Below are 22,972 nucleotides of genomic sequence, written 5' to 3' on the forward strand. Positions count from 1 at the left end.
CTCAAATTAAGGCCTTTTATGCTCGATGTTGATACTATGCGTAACGTTGTAACAATTTGTTAACCAACCGAACGATATACAAACGTGTTTGTTTTCGTTAAACTGGCCCATATTTTCATGCATTATATCTTCTTTTTTTTTTGTACCAGAACACTAGCGAAAATGTTTCTATTGTTAAGAAAATTGACGTCGAAAAGGTTACAAATTTTGTCAATTATACAATTTTCTCTTGAATTGTTTCGCTCGAGGAGGTCACTAGTCCCGCAATACGATTCTCCAAATACGCAACAAGCTTTCTATCGAGCACACAAAGATTACGATGTTTCCTGATACACGCGTTACATCTTTCACGAGGCTTCGTTACTATTTACATGCTCGTTAACTATCATGAAAGTCGGTTTGCCGTTCGACGTTACAATGCAAATCCGACGTGCAATCGGTCGTTTACACGAAATGAAATAATCTCGTAATGTTAATAAAACCGTGGTGTACGTTTGTGTGTGCATTGGTCTCTGCCTGTACGTGTATGCGCGAGTGTGTACGCCGGCAAGAATGCAAACGATAATCTTGAAGCGACGATTCCGTTAAGGTGCATCAACACCTCGAACGTTGGTATACGTCATTAATTAAATGGAAGAGTCGATGGAGTGGTGCGCAGTGGTTAGAGGCTGTAGACAATCTCCAAATATTTGCGAGGCCAAATATCTTACCTAAACATCGGAGTGACACGGTAGTTTCTAACCATCACTCTCATCTCCGCGTATAACTGCTTTCTGAAACGTCAAACCGAACGAGGGTAACACCGCTATAGTGTTTTACCCTCTTTAACAATGTGTAATCGTTACCTATTTTCCATACGGTTGTCTAATAAGTTCGTTTGCCCTTCGGCATTACTAGGTTGCGAACGTTTATGTACCTCTATTATATCTTTATGAACAGAATTTAAGGATTAAAATCCAAATAGAAATTTAGTTTTGTTTATTAGATATCGTAACAAATTACTCTATTTTGGATACTTGAATCGTTTTTCTTTTTTTACAGCATTTTAAAATTTTATTTGGTGGGTTTGGAGAAACTTACTGTTGCCTTTTTTATTCGAAAGGTAGTTACTTATATGCGTAATTTGCGAAATTATTTGAGGATCTGAGTTGTCGAAATAGAGGGTTGAAAAGTAGATTGAAATTCAAATCAACGTTTTAATGTTTGAACTGTGTCCCATCGTCCAATTTACATATGTGTGTATGTTGCGTGATTAATGGTTCACGAATGTCGCTCATGTTCGACAGTCTCTATTTTTAATGCCACTCGTGACACGTTGAAAGTGTTGGTTCAGTTTGTTAATTCGTCGAGTACGTTTGCTCGAAAATTGAACGTTACGTATGAGCGAGGATTAAACAACGCTCTTTTATGTACAAACTTTCGCAAATAAGAAGTTACACATTTTCACGTGCATGTAAGATGTTTCGATAGATTCAATATTGTCATTTCTGGAATTGATCATCTTCTATTTGCTTACCTTTTCACGTTAAAACATTCAAGATTATCCGCGTTAAGTCTATTTTAACATTTATTTAACAGGATCACATATATATATATTAAATATTTACATCGATTTCTTATCAACTCCGAAATAAAATACAAACGATCTCTGAATATTTACGGGAAACGTGTCTACGTAAAGTTGAAATTACGTGAAAGCCACGTAATATTTATTTTTCAAAAATTCTTTGTTTCCGACGATATCGTTTTGAACGTAGAACAAAACAGTCTCCGCAATTAAACGAAATTTCTCAATTTTCAGTTTCGTTCATCCAATAGTCGAACGGTTAAAAATGGTTTATTGTCGTTGAAAAGACATTTAATTAAAAAATTATTGAACCAAATATAACCAAATATATGAGCCGAGCCCCATAAAAATAAGATAAAAATTTACGCATCAAAGCTTCCACCTTTTACCAGAGGTAAAAAAGAAAATACGTTACGTCTTAGAATATAATTTATCGTAATCGATTATGGGACTCTCGTGTCGACCGTAGGAGCATCGTCGAGGCGGTGGTATGTTCCATCGTGTTATGTAATTGTTCGAGTCGCAGCATGGGGTGGGCACGCCCCACCTGGCGCTTAGTTCCCCATTCGGAAGCGTGGCAAAAGGCAAGGACCATAACCTCGGCCGTAATTTGTCACGATTACCAGCAGATTACTGGTGTCGCTGACAGCCTTTTAGGCTGCCGTTCGTAACAGTACGGCTGCTCCTCCCTGAGAGATCTTCCTCGTCCTTTGCCTTTGATTAAGGATTTTTTCGTTTAAAATTTGCAGCGGAAGTGGCGATTCCACGGATATTTGGTATGTCATCAATCGTTTCTTTACAAATGCACGATATATTTTTTATTTAGCAAGCGTTATAAAGGTATATCTAACGCACCGTTCGTACGATATTTTATTCCTTTTCTCTATTTGAACGCAAATGTTTAGCCGTTGATTTCGTTATCAAGTAGAAGAGACGGAAATTGATCGCCAAATATTGTGATTAAGATTTCTCGTGCTGTTAGTTATTTAATGATATTGACTGTTAGAATTGGCGTGTGATTTAGGGATAAGCGGAGGATTTAAATAAACTGTCGAAGATTTCGAATAAAGACAATACCGTATACAATTATGAAACAAAGCTAACATCTAGTAATCGTTTATCTTGTACAGTATATATAAATTAAATCTAAACTGCAAATGGTAATTGTCAATTTGTTGGCAATTAGCAAATATCCAGTGACTTGTGAATAAATATGTACCAATCTATACGTGATTATGATTGTTTACCTAATCGTTTGCCAAATTTATTTACCTTATATACACAAATTCATTTACTTTACAAATATAAATTATACATAGTATTCTTAAACGTTAGTTATAATTCTATGGAACATTTCCGATTCTCCGGTAACGCGTCAGCCACTTCCAAGCATAACCGATCGACCCTATCTTCCGAATATTACTTTCATCCAACTCGATGTCAAAACATGTAATTAGTGTTTAATTTGTGAGAACCGATGCGATAAATCGTTACGTAATATCCTACTAATTGCTTAATGAGCTTGATAAATCAACTAACCAGTCAAGTATAAAGTTATACGAATTGCGTTGGTACACACAACAGTGCAGTTCTCATCAGCTCGTACGACCAACATCTTACAAAATAAAATCTCTTAGAGATTGACCATAGTTCAAAAGGAGAACAGGAAAGAAAGGAAAACTAAAATAATCATTCGGTAGGTACCTGCGAGTAGCCGCGAGGAACAGCACAATTCGAATCTCCGCGCGCGACGTAACGATATGGCTAAACACACTTGCGCACCGTGTGCACGGAGTTCATAGAGCGGCGTGGAACGAGCTGGATGTTAGTATTTTAAGCCTATTTAAGTGTGTTTGTCGTATAATATTGACATCGTGCACACACAGGCGAAGATAGCGCACTTACACATGTATGCTGCCTCTCTTTCTTTCTCTCCCTTTCTCACTTACGAGACGATCTTACTATTTCTCCTTCCTTTCCCATTTCTCATCTCTCTCTCTCTTTTTTCACCCCTTTCTTTTTGCTGGCGTAAGCGCCACACGTAAGAAGACACACGCACGAACGAGAAAAGGAGCGGCGAGTGAATGAAATCGCGGTGTGTGCTCGGCAAACGACGCGGCGCGTCGCGTCGCGACGCCCCGTGCCACCGAGAATAGAACGTAAAAATTCCGTCGTCGAACTGCCGCTATCGGGATTAGCTGCCGATCGATCTCGTGTTTGAACGTCTCAATGAGTGGATTCGCGCGAGAATTGTTTGTCAAGGTATTGTTAACCGAGTGGTTTCTTTAGTTTGTTTGGCGAATTATTAAGATCCCCGTGGCTGCCGTGAGTATTTGTCGAATTTTGTGTGCAAGTTTGTCCTGGGGAAACGAAAGTGATTTTCGTACAAGTTTCAAACTTACCACCGGATATGAAATGGCTATTCTATCGAATTCTTTATAGGTGTGTTTTAAACTTTGTCTCCAGTAGAGGAATATCCTCTAAACGTCCAAGATGTTAATTAAAAGGGTTATTAAACCAATCGTTTTATTTTTCTAGAATTTTCTTTCAACGAGAGTTTCATAAAATATGCATCGTTTTAATAAAAAAAATTTGCAAGAACGTTCTCTGATCGAACAAGCGATAGTCGTGCGAAAACAATTTTCGTAAAGATGAGACACGAAACGTTCGTCTAAATATCAATTACTCGTCGATAATTTCTTGAAACGAATGATCCTCGTTTCAGCGTAACCGCTTCTCTATAAACGATATTACGATGAATGTAAGAAATTCTAAACCACAAATTGTACACAGATAAAAGTTAGAAGCGTGTTGGAAGACGATCTGTCGCGGAATCGGTAGCCGGAATCCCGGTCGAAGGAAGCGAAGAGCAATAGAAGGAATTGTAAAGAGAAAAGTGTGCGAATCATAGGACGGTGTACCGGGGGTACGTGAAACGCAACATTGAACTTGTAAAGATCTAACGAGATCAATGTTGAGGTTCAGAACTGGCGACTGACTGTTTGCTGATTGGCTTAAATCAACGTTAAGCCGATCCAATCCAATCCGTGCTCGGAGGCAGGCGGTCCCTTTCCTTCCCTTTCGTCGGTCTCGGAAACTTTAGGGGTGAGTCCTTCGAAGCAACCGATACAAGTAAACTCGAACAAACGATCTTAAGACCTGGATATCTTTCGCGATAGGATTAGAAGCCGAGCTTCCTGTATGCGATCATCCGTCATTCATCCTATGTTTAAGTGATCTAAGTTGAAAACATCTGAAAACGTGCGCTTCCCTATCAACTTTGGTAGACGAGGACAAATCTCGTATCTCGAAGAGATATTCGCGAAAATCTAAGCGAACTTCGAGACTGGTCAGGAAAAATGTCTAGACTGACGTTTAGATACATTTTTGTCAGTACAGAAGCCGTTCTAAATCGCTCGTTCTTTGGAACGATTACCTCATTTTTCATTCCTTATTTTAATTTCTACGCTCACTGGTAAATTATTCTTAATTTTATCCTGCATATCGTTGAAAAACCGGCTATGTTACGTATAACTAAAAGTATTGGGATTTATAAATAGGAATAAAGCTAGTAAACAAAACAAGATCAAAAGTTCTAACTAGAAGCGACTGTTCCATTAGAGCCAATATTCTCGGCAAAGCTAACATCGAAATAATAAAAGCTAACAATCAACGCGATATCTCCCAATTCCAGAAGTAAATAGCAAACAGAAAACACAACGTGAAAATCCAAAGTTCTACAATTCCACGCAGATATACAAATATTGAAAAAGCTAGAAACAAGCGAAAAAGGAAGTTGCAACGATACGCCAAGTCATCGGAGGATCTAATTACGGCGGAATCATGCATAATCGACGACGAATGAGTGCGTAACAGGGTGTATTCTTTCGCGACGAACAAAGGGGCAACGGTTCATCTTCTCGGAGAATTTGTGAGGCGATTGTAAATAGGCAAAAGGACTCCAGAATCCGGAGCAGCGAACGTCCGGTGGAATTGGAGAGGCAGAAAGGCGAAAAGGAAACGACGATGGTTAAAGAGCGGACAAAAGTCAAAACGTCCGGATCCAGGCGTGTATTGTGCTTGGTTGAATCGGCCGTGAAATCCATGTTGTGCCTTTTTCGTGAAATTTCTTTTCACGTGGCTGTTCAATGGCCAACAGGCTGACCTGGCCTTTTCCCGCGACGTCTAAACGAGAATCGAATGGAAGGTAGCGCTCGATGACGAGCTGGGAGGAGTGTTACGTCCGAATCGATGATCGATCGCGAGAAAACTGTCGAAAGTGCGTGGACAAGGGTGGAGTCGAATATCCATTTGGAAATTCTATGGAAGTACAAGCTTGTTTTCGATTCTGCGTCTCGAATTGGAAATGGATATTGTGGGTTCTGGGTATCAGTGGTCGTCGAAATTAGGATAAGAAATGGCATTAGGAAATGGGACGAACGTTCCGAAGAAATTTTAGTTCCAAGTAATTTCTTCCAAGGACGAAGATGGGTATAGGTGTCTATTTGTAGACATGAATGTTGTATTTGATTCTTGACTTAGGAACAAATGTTGGGATAGGATGGGTATCAGTTTCCAAGTTATTACAGTCATAAACATTTTTCAAAGTATCTTAAAGAGTCGTCTTGTAAATTCTTTTATTCCAAAAATCCATCATTCTTTTTTTCGTTAAAAGTTCAACCATTGCTCGTTCGTTACTCTTCTTACCCCAGTAATATTACATTTTCATTAAATCAATTTGTTCGATTCGGAGCCTGAGTATGGAGAAGGGGTGGAAGTCGATCTATAGAGTCTTTCTCAGCCAATTTGTCGGGGTTGTCTATTCCTCGGGCGTCCATGAATGCCGCATCGCCGCCCTACACGCCCCCAGGAAATGGCATTCAGACAACACAACGTCCCTGCGAACCTTTGATTGCGTATATAATGTGTCTCGTTTATTGTCGGGGCGTGGAACGCAAAGGGACGACTGTTCGATGATATATGGCACCTTTCTGTCTCCACGAGACCAAAATTCCCCTGTATTTACGAGGATTCGTTTCAATTTTCTGTCGCTCGATCGATCAGCCGATTCATCTTCAAAAACGTCCATAGTTACGTAAGAATCGCTGTAGTAAACAAGCTCGAAGGAACAGGTCTTTTTATCAAAGATCTGCTCGTACACTTCGATCCAAAAATGTATTTTAACGCCTCTTTTTTTTCCGGAGATAAAACCACGTGTGTATGATGCCAGAGGGAAAAGCGTACGTTAATATTAACACGCTATCGCGGATAAACATTTTGTTTTTAAGATTCAGATGGTCCTGGACGGAAATTTGCATTCGCTTTTTACGCGTGTTTGGCAAATAGGTTTATGGTAGGGGTGAAAACGGAGCGTTTGCAAATATGTATCGAAAGGAAAAAGGAAGGGGGAAAAAAAGGAACGAACTATTTTCATTGTTCCATCGTGTACGTCGGGGATCGATGGTGAAAAAAAAAATTGTTGCAAATATTTATTAACGCGCACTGTACATTTTTTACAGGTCCTTCAGACGCGAAAATGGGCCGTTTAATTGTGATTTGAAAACACACAAACGTTTGAAAAGAAAAAATATGGAAAAAATACGGTCAGTCGAAAAATAGGGATGGCTCCTTGGATACAAGAGGGCGAGTACACAGGAGCCTGTTTTTCCCCGTGAATCATGTCAAAACACGGAGATCGCGCGGGAAATAAATGTCTCTGATTTTTATTAATGGCTCGTGTTTCAACACCAAATGATAGCAAATACGAAAAACAACAAATAGAATTTCAACGCGAGCAAGATTATAGCACGCCGCCTGTTTCCGCTTCGCCGTTTCCTCTCCTCGATTTTTTTCCATGATATTTTTTTTACCCGTTTTCGACGGATATTACTTCCTGCTCGTATTACGTGTTTGCCTACGCATTGTAAACATTAATCAAATTGCCTAGTAATTTCGTGCAACCAATTGGTCTATTAATTGACTTTCCGCCGCGAAACCAAGCGCTTCATCAGCATCCTTACGTAAGTATGAAACGCTTTTTCGCTTCGTTTTCGGAATCGCCTTAAAGGCGTATCTCGCGATAAACGTTCTGTCTAAATTCGAGAAAAATATCGTCTGACCAACTTTTTTCGTTTTATATATTTTTGCAGGAAAAATAGTATTTGTGGTCCAACTATATTCAAGATCGGACGTTTAAAATCGGTTTATGGAAATACTCGAGAGGCGCGTGGAATGGTACGAAAAAATAAATTGAAAAATTCCATTAAAAAAATTCAATATAAGAATTTTATCGATTAAAATGTCAAAATTATATCGATCGACCACGGAGATGGTGACATCTTGCAGAAAGATATTTCTCTTTTCTATCGGTTCCCTATACAGTAAGAACGTTGCAATTATAACTTCCCTTTGTTCTAATTAATTATACATTTTTAATGTCTAAAAACAAAAGTTTCTTCAATTACTTCCGTACTACGGTAATTCTAAAATTCCCCAAAAGACTTCCTCTTGCCGTATCTCTTCGTCATACAACTCACAAACTAAGATTCAAGTCTCGCAAGGGATCGATCCGTTCGATCGACGGCAGCAACAAGTCTGCCGCGATTTTAACGAGAAGAATAAGATGGCGCTGGATGATCCATTGACTAGGAACGCGTGTCGAGTCGGTGCAAAAAGGGATGCGTGGCGCGAGCGCTAAAACAACATTTTAAGCGGGCAAACATGCATAGAATATGATAACAAAAGGCGTGACCGGAGCGGAACACATGTCCAAACATTAGGCACAATGTCCTACCGGTCGAAATCGTCTGTATCCTCTCTTCTCTCACCCCTCTGGCCGATCAGTTGTTCACCGGCAACGGTAAAATGTTTGCAATACGTTACACGGCCATTCAAACCGGCGAAACGGCCCCGGTGAACTGTTACCTAAATGCCGTACGATGGCCAAGAAATGGCCCCCCGAAGAATGACCGCTTTCCTACAACCGATCGATCTTTTCTTCTCTTGTGCCGCAATGAAAACACCGTGACATCGTTTTTCACCCCTCGCTCGTCCTCGATCTTGACCAGTTTTGAGGAATGTCGACGTGAGCTGTTGACCGTTCTTGAAAATTTCTACCCCTTTTGTTTGCTTTTTGGTTACATGCACTTGAGGCAAATTTCGCGAGATTGTTTCTTTAGGGTCGGATGTTAACTCCGTTGCATATTTCGGATCATTTTCGATTCAATTGTGTTTCCCTATCGTTCACGAATTTGCTAATCCGCAAGGTGCGGTTTAATGAAATCTCAGTGATCTCTATTTTTTTAATAATTTGGACTTTTTAATCTTAATCGTATATCTTCGATATACGATTCTTTTATCGATATCTTATTTTAAACGTAATTAAGAGATTGTTTCGATAATATGTAATTAGCCGATACGAGATTGGATTTAAAAATTGCTCTCGTATGAAAAAGACAAAATTCATTTTCCTTTTGTGATCTTCATATAAACAGTAGTATGATCTTGTAACGTATGACAAGATCTACCGGTATTGAAAGTTTCTACTTCGTAAGTGCACGAAAATTGTCGCGTTGTCAATGCGAGCCGAGAGGAGGCAGGCTGGAATAAAGGTGGCGCGTTTTTCTTTCTCTCGTTACGTTTCGCTTCCTGTTCCTTCGTTACCGCGAGACGCCGGCGGTCTTTCTCGTGCTCTCCGGTGGATGTTATGTGGGTCGTTCCATCCCGTCTCAGCCTGTCTCTTTCTATTCTCTGTCTGTATCTGGTCCCGCGGCCTCTCGCCCGCCATTCTCGTCTCTTCCGTTCCGTTTCGTTCCAGGCTGGCTTGCGAGCCCAACTTGCGTCAATATTTGACTCAAACACGTTAAAACAATACCCAGGCCCCGGAGTAGAGAGTCGTTTCAACGTGCTTCCCAGAATTTTATCTCGCGTCAGAAAACGCCTAACGACTTCCCGCCGCGGAGAATTTCGGGCTTGTGGAGGGAGTTTGCGAACACCCGTCGCCACCCCCGGAAAACGCACGGAACCAGAGAATCGGTCGTTCTCGTCGTCTCCTTCTTCTTCCTCTTCTTCTCGTAGTCTCTGCCGTTTCCTTTTCATCTTTTCTTTTTTTTTCAATCTCCCCTTGGTGTATTCTTCTTTGATTTCATATTTATCCGAACGTTTCATTGCCCACGGCGACCAAACGGCACGCGGCCAACCTGGTTCAGCCTTTCGAGACTTTGTTGTGTATTTCCATTAGGAGGATAAGATCCAGGCTTTTTCGGGGTAAATAGAGGAAGAAGGAAGCATGGAAGGTTGATTGGACCATCGAGCGTACGGTTAATTAACTCGGAGAGTTGATCAGAATTGCTTTAGAAGGGGTGCGTAAGCCGAATTGAGGTTCGAATTTTTGCAAATTATTGTAGCGATTAATTCTGGGAATTAATCGGAATTGCTTCGGGTTAAGAATCGAATACATCTAGGAAAATTATATGCAGCGCGGTTAGTTTCGTCAGTTGATCAACATTGTTTCAAGCGAAACTGGGTATAATCTGTTGATTGAATTAGTTCTGGGAGTCGACGTTGACTAACGAGCATACAAGAAATTGTGAATCGGATTATTCGAAGTTATAGCTTTATTAATTAATAACAATAAGAGCGACGATTAAGTTGAAACGTATAAATAACATTTGCATCGTCTTCCCTCCTCTTTTTACGAGTGCTTTCAGTTTCTTATTCGCTCGATTATCGTTAACCTACGTCAGAACGAATTAATGTTTCATTCGCTCGGAAACACGTTTCGCGTGTTCGTTTATCGAGTTCGTATATTTTCACAGAGAAGAAAATTCCTCGAAGAATAACTTCAATTGCAAATTCAAGTTTATGAGGTAGGAGTTTAGTTTGGATTATTGCGACGAGTTATCTGTTAATGGACCGAAGCCAGGAAATAATAGAAAAAGATTCGTAGAAAAAGCGGTTCCAGGAAAACGAAGTACGAGGTACGAAGATTTAACACTTTGTTCGCGGCAGTCGAATGCATTTCGTATTTCACCTACGGTTCGCTTCTGTTTGCACGCGAAATACGAGGTAATAAATCGAAAACTACTATTGCAGGTCCGCTCAAAGCATTCGCTTCATATTCAAGCTGCTTCCATTATTCACTTTCAAAAGAAGTTGGAGCAGTTTTCCGTTTCGGCGTTCTGCTTGGTAAATTAAAGGTTTCATTCTTCGGATCATCGTGATGGAACTTTTTTTTATCTTTTCAAAGCATATCGTATCGTTTCGATCCTGCAGGTTTCATCTTCCACACAATTTCTCCAGGATTGAACCAATTTCGTTGTTTTTGGCAAAGCTCTTCGAGTTAAAACGATAAATAAGTATCGAAATAATAAATGAAATGAGCGACTATGATATGCGGGTGATAACGACTTAAACAATCAGAGAGGAAACTAACTGTAAAAAAAATAAGGAAATAGGAAAATTTCCTGAATTACAAATCCGTAACAGTCGTTACAAACACGCAATTAGATACAGAAGAGATGCTGTGCACTTACATACTCCTACACACTCATAGCTCGCATATGTGTGTCACTACTACGCGACTAATCTAGTGTAGTACAGAAAATTACACATATCTGAATAATACTATCCTTCTTAGACCACGTTTGCAATTGGGCCATGATTCGTATGACAGAAGTACTTCAATATCAAAGAGTTACAAAGCAGATAATGATTGCAATTTCAACCACGCAACAAAGAAAACTCCAAATCCTCGATCTTGTCTTATTTTACGATCGGGTATTGGTAATTCGTAGCATGAACGAAAGAAATCCCGGGCGCCTAAACCGCTTTGGCACTCATAAAATCTCATAACCCGGAGGCGAGGTGGGCTTTCCCTATCGGCAGAGAAAAAAAATAGGAGAAAGGAAAGGGAGAAAGAGAAGCGGGACAGGATGGAAAGGGCCTCCGGGAAGAAAGGAGCACGGAATCGCTGGTGGCTTGATTCACGATGGGGCGACACCGACGAAAAGGGTCCGGCGCACTTTTGCCTGTGCGATGAATTTTCAATGGGAAAAGCGACGGCCAGGGTGCATCTGTTTGTCTTTCGGATCACGCCTTTAACGCGCAGACTTATAATGCCTCCGCCGCGTGTATGTACACGCGTACACACCGTCGTGTTCCCCTTTTCGTATAGAGAGACTTGTTATTCGTACTTGCGGATCAGTGTACACGACCGCTTCGTTATCAAATGCTCCAGAGGCGATTTTTCGTTGCATTCTTCCTGGTCGCTTGTTTTCTATTGAAAGGGATGTTTCTCAGCGAGGTTCGTTATTCATCAACCGCGTAAGGATTAGAAAGTTAGAAATGTGTAAAAGCTGTTTTTTATCGAATTCTAGCCGTACGAGTTTCTTTTTATTGGGAAGAAGAGTGTTTGAGCCTGTAGTCGATCGATTAAGATTTTCAAAAGTTAGAAACTAGCAGATAGATGTAAATTTATCGGTAGGGATAATGGCGAAGCATCAAATGTAATTGTGCCTTTACGTGATCTTACGGTATTGTTGTTAAAGGCGATTTTTCATTGCATCGATCTGGTTCCTCGCTTCCTCGAGAACATTCGGAAGAAGAAAAAATCCGGGCGTCGGAACGAAGCTATAAAGAAACCAGAGAAGGATGGGTGGACGATCCAGGCAGGAGAGAGATGAAATAGCAGCGCTACTCTCTCGGCTCTCGTCCTTCAAAAGACTCGGAATATTGTCCTGCAGTGCAAACAGTCCCAGACACATTCTATGTCCCACTTCGCCTCGAGGCAGCGCCAAGACGCTTCAGCTTCGCCTTCGCCACGGTTGGCCGTGTTTGCCCGCAGGCAAATGTGTTTCCTTAGGCTGTCCGAAATGTTTGGACGAAGGCAGCAAGCCGCCTCGGTCGCGGGTTTCACTATTCCATGGCTATCAGAGTTAAAGCTTTTCGATAAAAAGTACCCACCAGTATCGTAGTTGTCTTACGAAACATAGTGCCTATCGAATTTCTGTTAAACTTGTCTCTGAAATCAGAGCGGACGGATTGACGTGACTAGAATCATCGCGAGAAGTTGGTTCGTTGTAAAGAACAACGTTGGGTTATTTGGGACACTATGATATTTGGATCAAATTGTACAAGCAATTTGCCTTGTAATTCATCAACGATTCTTTTATCGCTCTATATTTAAAAATATATAATGGTGAAACCTTCGTATTCCTTCGGAGAAATAGTTTAGATGATTATCCGAGGATAGTAACAAAAGAATATGGCGATCTACGGTAAAATGAAATTTATTAATCAGGTACAATCGAGGCGGTTAAGTAGATAATCGATTGGGAAAGTGAAGATTGGTATTTGATATTCAGTAATGGAGTTGGTTAATGGAGAGGACGGAGTGTCTGACCAGTGAAGGATGATTCTACTTTCGCTTAATCACGACAGTATCTATATCCGCATATATACATGGAGAATTATTTGTACGACGCAAATTGATTTTGCATATGAGTATACTTTCTATTACTTGTATTTCTTTGTTAATTCCCTTATTAATTCATATGTTTATATGCGTGTTAACATGTTTTCACTACAAGCGAACGCAATTTTTACTAATCGTGATTCCACGGAGCTCTACTTACGATTTTATCCGAGGAACAAGTTTGCAAAATATCAATTGCTAAATCAGAAACATTCCACGGTCTTCATCAACACCAGCCGAAAAACCCAAAAAACCCAAAACCGTGTAAATGCGCGATCACAAGCAGAACCAGTCGATCTGTAACCTGTCTACGACCGAAATCGGTAATCTCAAGTTAACTACCGTTAGAATTCGCCGATCAGTAAACTGTCCTGCAGCAAACGGCCTCCAGACCACACGTCCAACCACCTACACACACGTCTATATGTATGTATGCGGTTCGAGGTTAGTCCGTTCATCGAAGACGCCCTGTAGCCGTACGGAAACAGCGACTTATATCGAGGTATCCTCCGATTGGGTCATCCTCTCTGTATTCCGATCAAAGCCCTCAGGGCGGCGGAGTAGACGCTGCAGGTCGCATCGGGGATGCACCTACACTGACGCACCCTTGCCTACACGCTAGCCTATATGCATGTACATACCTGCGGGGAATAGATTAAGCTTGTGTCGGCGCATTGTCGTAGGGACACATGTAGGCTCTAAGTAGGTTGTGTGTGTCGAGTTCGCAAACATGTCTGTAGCGTTGTCAGGCGGGCAGGAAATTACGTCCGCCTTTAGCCGGTCTCTATATTACGCCACCCCCTAGTATCTCCTCCCGGTCACACAGACGCGCGTAAACGAACACACGTAGGCAAGATACAGGTACGTATATGTGTACGTGTACATACATCAGGCATCCTTATATTCCAACGTGTACAACAGTGGAGTTTAGAGGGTGAGTGAGCGCACGCGCACGCGCTCGCGCGCGCGCATACCACGTATACATGGCATGGATGGATTCTCCGAGGATGAGGCGGCTTCGTACGTAGTAGCTACCTGGGCCAGAGATACGTGTGTACACAAGCGTTGTGTACCAACGCGGTATGGTACATACCTAGGGCTAACAATAATGCGACTAGTTGCAAATGGGATGGATACCCATACCTGCCGACGTGACAACGTGTAAGACGGCGTACCGCGACGCGACGCTTCCTTTCCAGGATTGTCTTTGCCCGGATTAGGGTTAATGGATGCTTCTGCGATCGATCATTCGGTCGTTTGAAATAATTTCGATATTCACTGCCGAGAGAAGAATGGAATATCGTCGTGGTCGTTTGTTTCATGACTGATCGTAAGGGTAATCGTTGAAGATAATCTCATAGTGTGAAATTGTTTTCAGATGTAATGTCGAAATACGAATAGAAGATTCTTAGATGACTTGATTACAGTCAGTTGTACAGTTGTTTCATGGTGATTTTTGCAGGAGGAAGGGGGAATAGTTTGATGAGATAGATCGAACTATCAACGTACCTAAATCATTTCCATCGCTCGTTTTTTAAATTACACTGTACGCTCTAAACGATTAGAACGGTGGTAGATGGCGTATCGCAGTCGGATTTCGCGGCACAATATCGTCGGTATCGCCGGGTTTTTCACCAGCAGTAATAACAGCAGGAATAAAAGAGCAGCCGGTAGAACGCATAAACGCATAAAACAGTGCGCGAGCGAAAGGTAAAGTTTGAAAGGCAAATTTATACACGCTTTTTGCTTTTGATCTTATCAATGATTACGTAGCGTCGATTTCGAAAAATGTTCAACCGCCCAGGTCCGTTCGCTTTTTGATCAAACGCATTTCTATCTCTCTTCCGCTCTCGTTTCGTATTTTACTTTCGTCACGCCGTTTATTCACCCCGCAGCGATTTCGCTGGATAGCTGAAATTTTCATGCGAACTAAGGCCTGGACAACACCGTGGCCAACGTCATTTCAAAGTACATTCGAAGACAAAGGCGTTTCTTCGTTTCTTTGGAGAAAAGCTGTTGTATTTTGTTTGTAATTTTCTAGGCGAGTATAAAAGTATGTTTAAACAGTAATAAAAAAGGGAGTAGCTTATTTGTGGATAAGCACTCTATTTTATTCGCCTACGTCAATATTTAACACTTTGATACTGGGTATTCGAACACACCATACAGCAAATATTATACACGCATGCGTGTATCTATAACCTGCTACGATTAAAACGTGAAATTGTAAGAGCCAGCACAGCAGAATGGTGTGGAAGTTTCTATGTATAAGAGAACGTCAAGAATAATTGACACTGAAAATTATAATAGAAAATATTCAAAGTACAAAATGGAAAATTATCAATATCTTACAGTACATATAGAGACTTTTTCACTATTTTACGTGAATTAAAAAATGTAGTTTCTCTCTTTTTTAATTTGGTTTTATCGTAGCGATAATCGCAAGAGTTAGATTTACATATTATCAAAAAGTAATTATCCGTTTCATTTAAGATAGTCGAAACTTTCATCTTCACTTTGATAGAAGCACCGTAATATCCGATTGCTTTAACTGTAAATAAAGCGGTCCCATAAACAAAAGGGTATAAACGTCGGGGCGGTAGCGTTAATCTACGGCGCAACTAAAATATTTATCGGTGAATAAATTTGTTCGTCGTCGCCGGGAGCAAACATCGAAGTTACTTATGGTGTAATGAATCACGGTTAATACCTGCTGCGCGTTCTCCTTGGCGAGTCGGCAAACTTTACGAAGCAGTTAGCACAGTACAGGCGTACAGTGTGCGCTACACTCGCCTGGGATCGTGTTCGATTATCCAGATCCAGATCCAGCGATCTTAGAGTTTAATTTGGAAGAAGTCTTTGCTATTTGACAAGAGTTATTTCCTTCTAAATAATTTTTAAATAGGCCAAGACGATAATTAATAAATTGGACTCAATTTTCTATTCTATTGGAATATCGATTAAAAATCTCTTTGCTTTTAGTTGTATAAGTAGAAAACGGAGACTTGTAAATTTCAATGTCACACTGTAGTGACCACGTATAAAAAGCATAAACGATACTGTGTTAATTATTTTCTGTCATCGGATTATTATTTTTTAAATTATATTTTAATCAACACGAAGAGCCTATACTTGGTGTCCTATTATTCTAACTATAAACGTAGCTATAAAATTCATGCCAGATTCCAAGGTTTTAAATGTTTCAAGGTCTAAGAGAGCGAAGATTTTAAAGCGATTCGAGGAGCACAGATCGTTCCTTGTCGAAAGTAGAACCGTTCATTGGCCGTAGCACGAGGATCTTGTCCAAATACTGAGTCACTGTGACAACAATGGATCACCACTACGATTCTCATCGTCGTGAACGGGGTCGAAGGCTCAGCTGATTGCTCCGTATCACTCAGGGGATGAGGGTTTGTTTATTAATACCTCGAAGATGCAACGCTTCCCCTATTTCCACATACGATTCGCGTGAATCCGGCGACCTAATTTTACGCCCCCTAATCGTTCCCACGATTTTGTCGAAATTCCTGAAATCACCCTTCGCGACGATATTGCATCTAACGAAGGTCTTTGTCTCATTTTAGCGCGGACAACACATTATTTTCATAGGATAATATTCAAATTAGAAATGTCATAAGGCGCATTAGCGTGGGTCGATCGAGTCAGAACGAGCCGTAAAGAAAACGAAAGTTTAAACTGGAAGCAAATTGTTTGAGATATAAAAAACGAATACAAGCAAATAGTAGAGAATGGGTTTATCGAGATTCTCGAGAGAATAAAAGAAGACTACCTAAAATATGAATTATTTGAAATTAATTAAAATTCTTTCAGCAAATTACCACTTAAATGAAACCCTTCCTAAGAGTTAGCAGCAGATTAAAAACAACGTCAAGCATCTTTGTATTCGTTCATAAAGATGTAACATCTCTTTTCGGTAGTAGAATCCATGGTAGGTGCGATTAAACATGCCATAGAGAAACAAGTCCTTACAAGCAAATCCACCATCGTCCCGCTAACCTTAAAGAAACATTTCCACCCTTCGAACACGAAAAGTTCCACCATCTGTTGTCTCAGCGAAGACACTCGATGTCGTGCGAAGTATCAAAAATTAAGACGCATTCTTAGAGGCGAAAGGGAAAACAAGGTGGAGTGTTTGCATGGAACGGTTGGAAAGGGATGCGCAAGGGAGGGCCGCTTTGCATGGCATTAGCACCTATATTATTGTAAGCCGACGCGCATAATTCTCCAGGCTGCAAGATGGCCGACAATTTCGCGCACACCCCTCTTTCCGGGGATCTCGAATTAATTTAATATCGTTACACCCTTTTACCATCCCCCTTCTCTACACCTTTTCGTCCGACTCTCTTTTGTCGGATATTTACACGATACGGCAATGATAAAACTGCGCCTGGACATGCCATGCAACCTGTTAATCGGCCGACGCTGCAAATCGAATATAAATATGTTTATAGGCGCGTATTTGTATTTTTGCGCGAGTCGACAGGTTGCAATTACACCGATTAATAAACAGAGAGTAAAAAATAATATCGGAGCCAAGTCACTGGCGCGTGATTGTTTCACGATGCGTTTGTGATTTTTGGAATTTTTCCCTGGTGAAAAGTGCGCGTGTTCGCGAATATTATACGGCATAAGTTGTGGTAATTTTGTCAGCGAGATTGTGCAAGGAAATTAGTGGCTTTTGGAACTCAGCTGTTTCCACAAGTAAATCAACGATAAACAAAGGTTGATATTTTTTACTTCGTAGGCTTATGCGCAACTACCGACACAAATATTCGATCTATTACCGTCGCGATAATTTTAGTGCTTCTCAAGACTTAACTTTTGGCAGCTGCTGAACTAGATGGATCCTAATCAGATGTTAAAAATTCAAAACATGATATTATTTCAAGCTGTGCTTGCTTGTTCAAGGTAGACCCGAAGAAGCAGAACGCAATGTTCACGAAAGACGTTGTCGCGAGAGTATAACGCCAAGAACAAAATTGTGCATCTTTGACCGGCTGAAAAAAATTGTACGTTATGGGGTTATAACCTTCATCCCCCTTCCATGACAAAAAAAAAAAAAAGAAAAAGAAGAAAAACAGCAAATTGCACGAGATACTCGAACGAAAAGACGGGAGAAGCATTGGACAGAATCACCGAATAATATCGAGCACACGGGGCTCAAAGCGAGTGGCATCGAATCGATCGTGGCGTTTGAAAGGGAGCCGGATCGAACGGGCAATCGGCGAACCGGCCCATCGATGTCGCGGTCGAGCATTACGTTTTTCCTGGCCGGATGTAAATGCAGGCAATATCGCGATGTTGGCGCCAATGGTCGACGCTCGAGTGACTGGTGCTGATTGATGTTGCCGTGTTTGGTCAGAGGGTTGTTTCTCCGCTCCGCAGCAGCCCCCAGCGGACCCAATAAGCACCTCACGCATACACGCGTGCCTGCTCTCCGGTCCACCTACGCCTAACTTAGCCGAAGGAAGCGGAGCCATTGTTTACACGAGTCGCAGTGGCCGTCTGTCGCGATACTACGAGCTCAGCCATCCCCGAACGCCCGCTCCTCCGACTCCCATGGGGAGGAACTAGCTTTAAACCATCCCTTTTCAAACCCTCTCCTACAGAGAACAACGACGTCGATTTATCGAACTTCAATTGTGACCAGCTTTAAATCAATCCTCATTTTTACATCTCTGTGCCTGTTGTTGTCCGCGTTGCTTTTGCCTTTGCGTGGATAATTCCAAGGGTTGTTCAGGGTAAATGGATGCTTATGGGTTTATGAGAAATTTAAGTATGTAGAGATGTAATGCTTAAAGGATAAAGAAAATTCTTAAGTAGGTTTCATTTCTTTAGTTGAGCTCTTATACATTCGCATAAACGTAGTGATAATCGTAGGATTTTGGTGTTAGAAGGTTGTTGGATAATCGATTTTGCGTAAAATGAGTTTTGGAGATGTTAACCATCAACTCGTGTAATACGGGTCTCATTCGTGTTTTGAATTTCCCATTGGGGCGTTGTGTTTCTCGTTGCATTTGATACAGCGCGAGAGAAATTCCTCGATCGAAGATTTTCCCTTTGCGATCGTAGGAAAATGAACTATAATTTCAGAGACATGACATTAGAGACACACGCTCCGTATCGAAGATTTTGCAAAACAGTCGTTGGTACTTCTAATTACGTTAAACAACGGGGGTGCGGAAACTTCTCACGATATTTTTTCGATCGACGTGAAAGAAAGGGGTTTGCAGTAGTGGTTGGTCAAGTGGAAGCACGGTAGTGATGAAATAAACAGGCCTATCAATGTCACCAGCGAACGTGGCTTTCAATGAAAATTTTCCTGCGCAAAATTCTGCGTGCGTCCTCGACTTTGCCGATTCAGACGCCTCTAAAACGAAGGTGTACCATTTAAACACTTGCCAACAATTTTCAACGCGACGAAATATTCCGTCTCTCCGCGAGAACCTTCGAAATTTTTGCTCTTGCAGCGCCTGTAATTAAACAGAGATCGTCCCGTGTCGGCGTTTCGTCGAGTCTAATCCGACAATCATCGCGATGAAATAAAACGCGCAGCGCGCCAAAACGCGGAGAGATAAAATCGAGTTAAAATCGCGTTCGCCAGCCAGGAAGTTGGGACGTTGAAAATGAAACTCACTGCCTCCCTCCTGAAAATGCATTAATTATACGAATGCGGACGTGAATCGCGACGCTGGAATATTTCAATCTACTTAAAAAGCCATCCGTTTGAAAGTAATTATCGCGATGAAATTAAAATGTCAACCGTGGTGCAACGGTGTACACGAATATGTGTGTTTGAGCGCGCGCGCGCCCGCGCGCCAGCGAGTTCGTATCGTATGTTTGTGTTGTGTGATCGGCGGCGTGCTGTTTACCTGCAAATCTAACTAATCTAAATGGTAATGTGACAGAATTACGATAGCACCCGCTCCTCTCTCCTCTCACTCTGACTCGCGGCCGAGCTTTTTCTCTTCCTCCGCCTCCGCCCCCTGTTCCGTCCCTCTTGCGCCCGCATTTCGCCGCAGCACGACGACAACGTCATCGTTGTCCCATTACCAGCGCGCTTTTAATGAATTTTCAACCAACAACACCGGCGAAAGCTCGCCATTTTAAAACGTTTATCGCGCAACGCGATCATTCGTGCTTTCGGCTGTTATCGAAATTTCTGAGCGGCTTTTCGAAGGTGCTGGGACATAGGCACACTCTCGCACAATTGGCAAATTCAGTATCGTTTAGAAGATTTTATAAGTTGGAGATTTTAAGTTGTCTCTGTCAATATTTCGATGATGGAATAGTTCTCGTTAAGTATGAAATGGCTGATAGATATCGAAGATTACACGGAAAGACTCGATGAGCTATATTTATTGATTTTGATAACACTTGATAGCAAAAAGGGGTATTTTAATGTTATTTGATCGAAAAGAGCGTGTTTTTAATTATATTCGTAGAAATATCAAATTGTATATCCACGGTCAATGTAGATAATATAATATAGATAACAGGCAACTGGTTTCTTTGAATAAGCGATCGATCCTTGATTAAATAGAGTTCAAATCAAAAGACATCATATTACCTATTAACAATATGAAATACCAAAAATATAAAATTTTCACAGCCATAAAATTCAATTAAATCGCCTTACTACCCACGATTAATCGATATTTCATAACAACAATCTTAAAAACTTGTAACAAAAGTTGCCAAATATTACGAATACGTAGTAACAAAAGACAAAGTAGACAAGAAATAATTACAAAGGTATTCCTTTGCCAGTATCAAGCGAAGCAAGTTAAGTTCCTTAAACAAGAATCTGTAGAAAGAAGCTTCTTGCTATTGGTTACAGTTTAACGAGCGCGTATCACGAGACACGTGTTTCGAGACACGGCATATTTTTCTTTGACAAGCATCGTAGAGCCCTTAAACGACGTTCTCGCGGCGTTTCGAGGGCATTCTATTTCTATTCCGGAAAGTAAATGAAGTCACTTTACAGGTACGACGGAAGCGGCGAACGAACGAGGTCGCAACGAGAAACGCCTCGTCTCACCCTCCTTTTGCCTCTCCTAGTCTTTTCGACGGTGATGTTCCGGGGTAGGATGGGTCCCGGTGCTTCGAAGAATGCGACGCGCATCAGGAACCGCAGCCAATTTCAATATTTGAGGAAACTCGGCTGACAGGAGTTCCGCAAAATTTGCAGGTAAAAGGCGAAAATGTCCGTGGTGATTTAACGAGCCCTTTAAGGCACTCTCAAAAAGGACTCTGTTGACAGCCAAACAAACTATTCGGAATAACAGGTTAAACTCTCCCGCGCACGATAACGTCTACACATGAATATTGAGAGGCGAGAGACACGTGGAGATGTTACCCTCTGCGGCTTCTTTTTTTTCTCTCCTCCTTTCCTACTCCTCTTTGCATTCCAGTCGTCCCTTTTTCCTTTTCGTCGCGGACTAATGCTCGTTTCTACTCGGATAAAAGAGATAAAAAGCGGGGAATTTTGGTGGGGAAATTTCTGCGTCGATACGAATCCTTCTGGGGACGTTTTTTTATTTCAGGTACGCTACTGGTCACAAATTTCGAATTACCTTTTTTTCATTCGAATAATAGAATCGTTAAAAGAAAGGTGTAATTTATGTTCTTTTACACGATGTTCAAATACGATACAGTAATCTTTTAACGAGTGTCTACGCAATAATTAACAGAGTCCACGGTATTGATACTATATTTCAAAGACTTTATTACACACCTGTTTTATTAAAGCCAATGTTTCTAACTATCAAGTGACTTGCTAACAGAAGTGTACTTAGTAAACACACGCAATTAACGAAGTAACATTTCGATGCCATAAAGATTAGCGCATATAATATCCTAGTATCTCTTCTTTCAACTAGCCCAATATTCTGCAAATCTTAAGACTGTGAATAAGAAAAATGGAAGAGACGTGCCAAGACACGTTACTCTTATTACCGATCACCGCAAAGACGTCCGAGCAGAGCGTCCGTAGGTTCTTTGAATGGGCTTGAACGCGAGCATATGGGGGTGGAGCTGCGGGTTCAGCGATCGACCGCGTGAAATCGACCACCTCGTGCACCGCCATCCCACGGGCAGCATCCACCATCCAGCATCCAGCATCCAACGTCCACGTTCCGCTCCCACCCTCGTCGCTTCCGCCATCCACCCTCGTGCTCGTTGTATTATCGTACGACCGCACGGGCTAGCCCCTACATCGTCAACATGTCCGGGACAAGCAGCGGTGTGTGCGCGGGCGCGCGCTCTCCGCTCGTTTTCGCACATATCCATCTACATGTATCTATATAATATAGATATATAGTTATATATATGTGTGTATACATACATACGTACATCTACATACATATATACATATACGTATGTGGGTGATAGTCGCGTGGTACATTGAGACAGTCATGGTCGACGATGTACAGTTGGTGGTGCGTCTGTGTATGACGTGATTAAACCGGCCTCCACCACTCACTCCCTCCCTCTGGTATCGCTTTCCACCCCCGACAACTGCCGGCGGCCAACATGGCCGCCGCTAATTAGCGCCTAATTATTATTTATTGCATCGGACGCGACCCGGTATATGCCGACACCAGCGACAGTCGCGACACACCGCGTAATATAACTGCCACTACGCCCGTCTCTAATCGTCTTTCTCTCTCTCACACCCTCTGTTTTTCACTCTGTGCTCGTCGTTGCCTCGGGCGAGAAGCCAATTGTGCTACGTTACGATCCGCATACGCCCGAAATCAATCTGGCTTGTCGCAGTGGCTTGCACGATAGTTTTTTCATGGATCGGCGCTGCTTGAACTGATGCTTTTTGATGAACACGGTAGAACCGTGGGGTTGGTCGAGGAGGGTGCAGGATGTTGCATCGAATGCGAATGAATTTATCGCTAGAA

The 22,972-nt window shown here is 41.6% G+C and overlaps 1 long non-coding RNA gene across 1 annotated transcript in view; it reads left to right on the forward strand.

Moving 5' to 3' along the window:
* Positions 1 to 22,972, forward strand: part of LOC126920737 (uncharacterized) — a 178,107-nt gene that overhangs the window by 24,175 nt on the left and 130,960 nt on the right. The window contains exon 2 of the long non-coding RNA XR_007712070.1: positions 21,049 to 21,252. This is a non-coding gene — a long non-coding RNA (uncharacterized LOC126920737). The remainder of the gene's footprint in view (positions 1 to 21,048; positions 21,253 to 22,972) is intronic.

This window comes from Bombus affinis, chromosome 9 (genome assembly GCF_024516045.1).
Source record: "Bombus affinis isolate iyBomAffi1 chromosome 9, iyBomAffi1.2, whole genome shotgun sequence".
In the NCBI taxonomy this organism is placed as follows: domain Eukaryota; kingdom Metazoa; phylum Arthropoda; class Insecta; order Hymenoptera; family Apidae; genus Bombus; species Bombus affinis.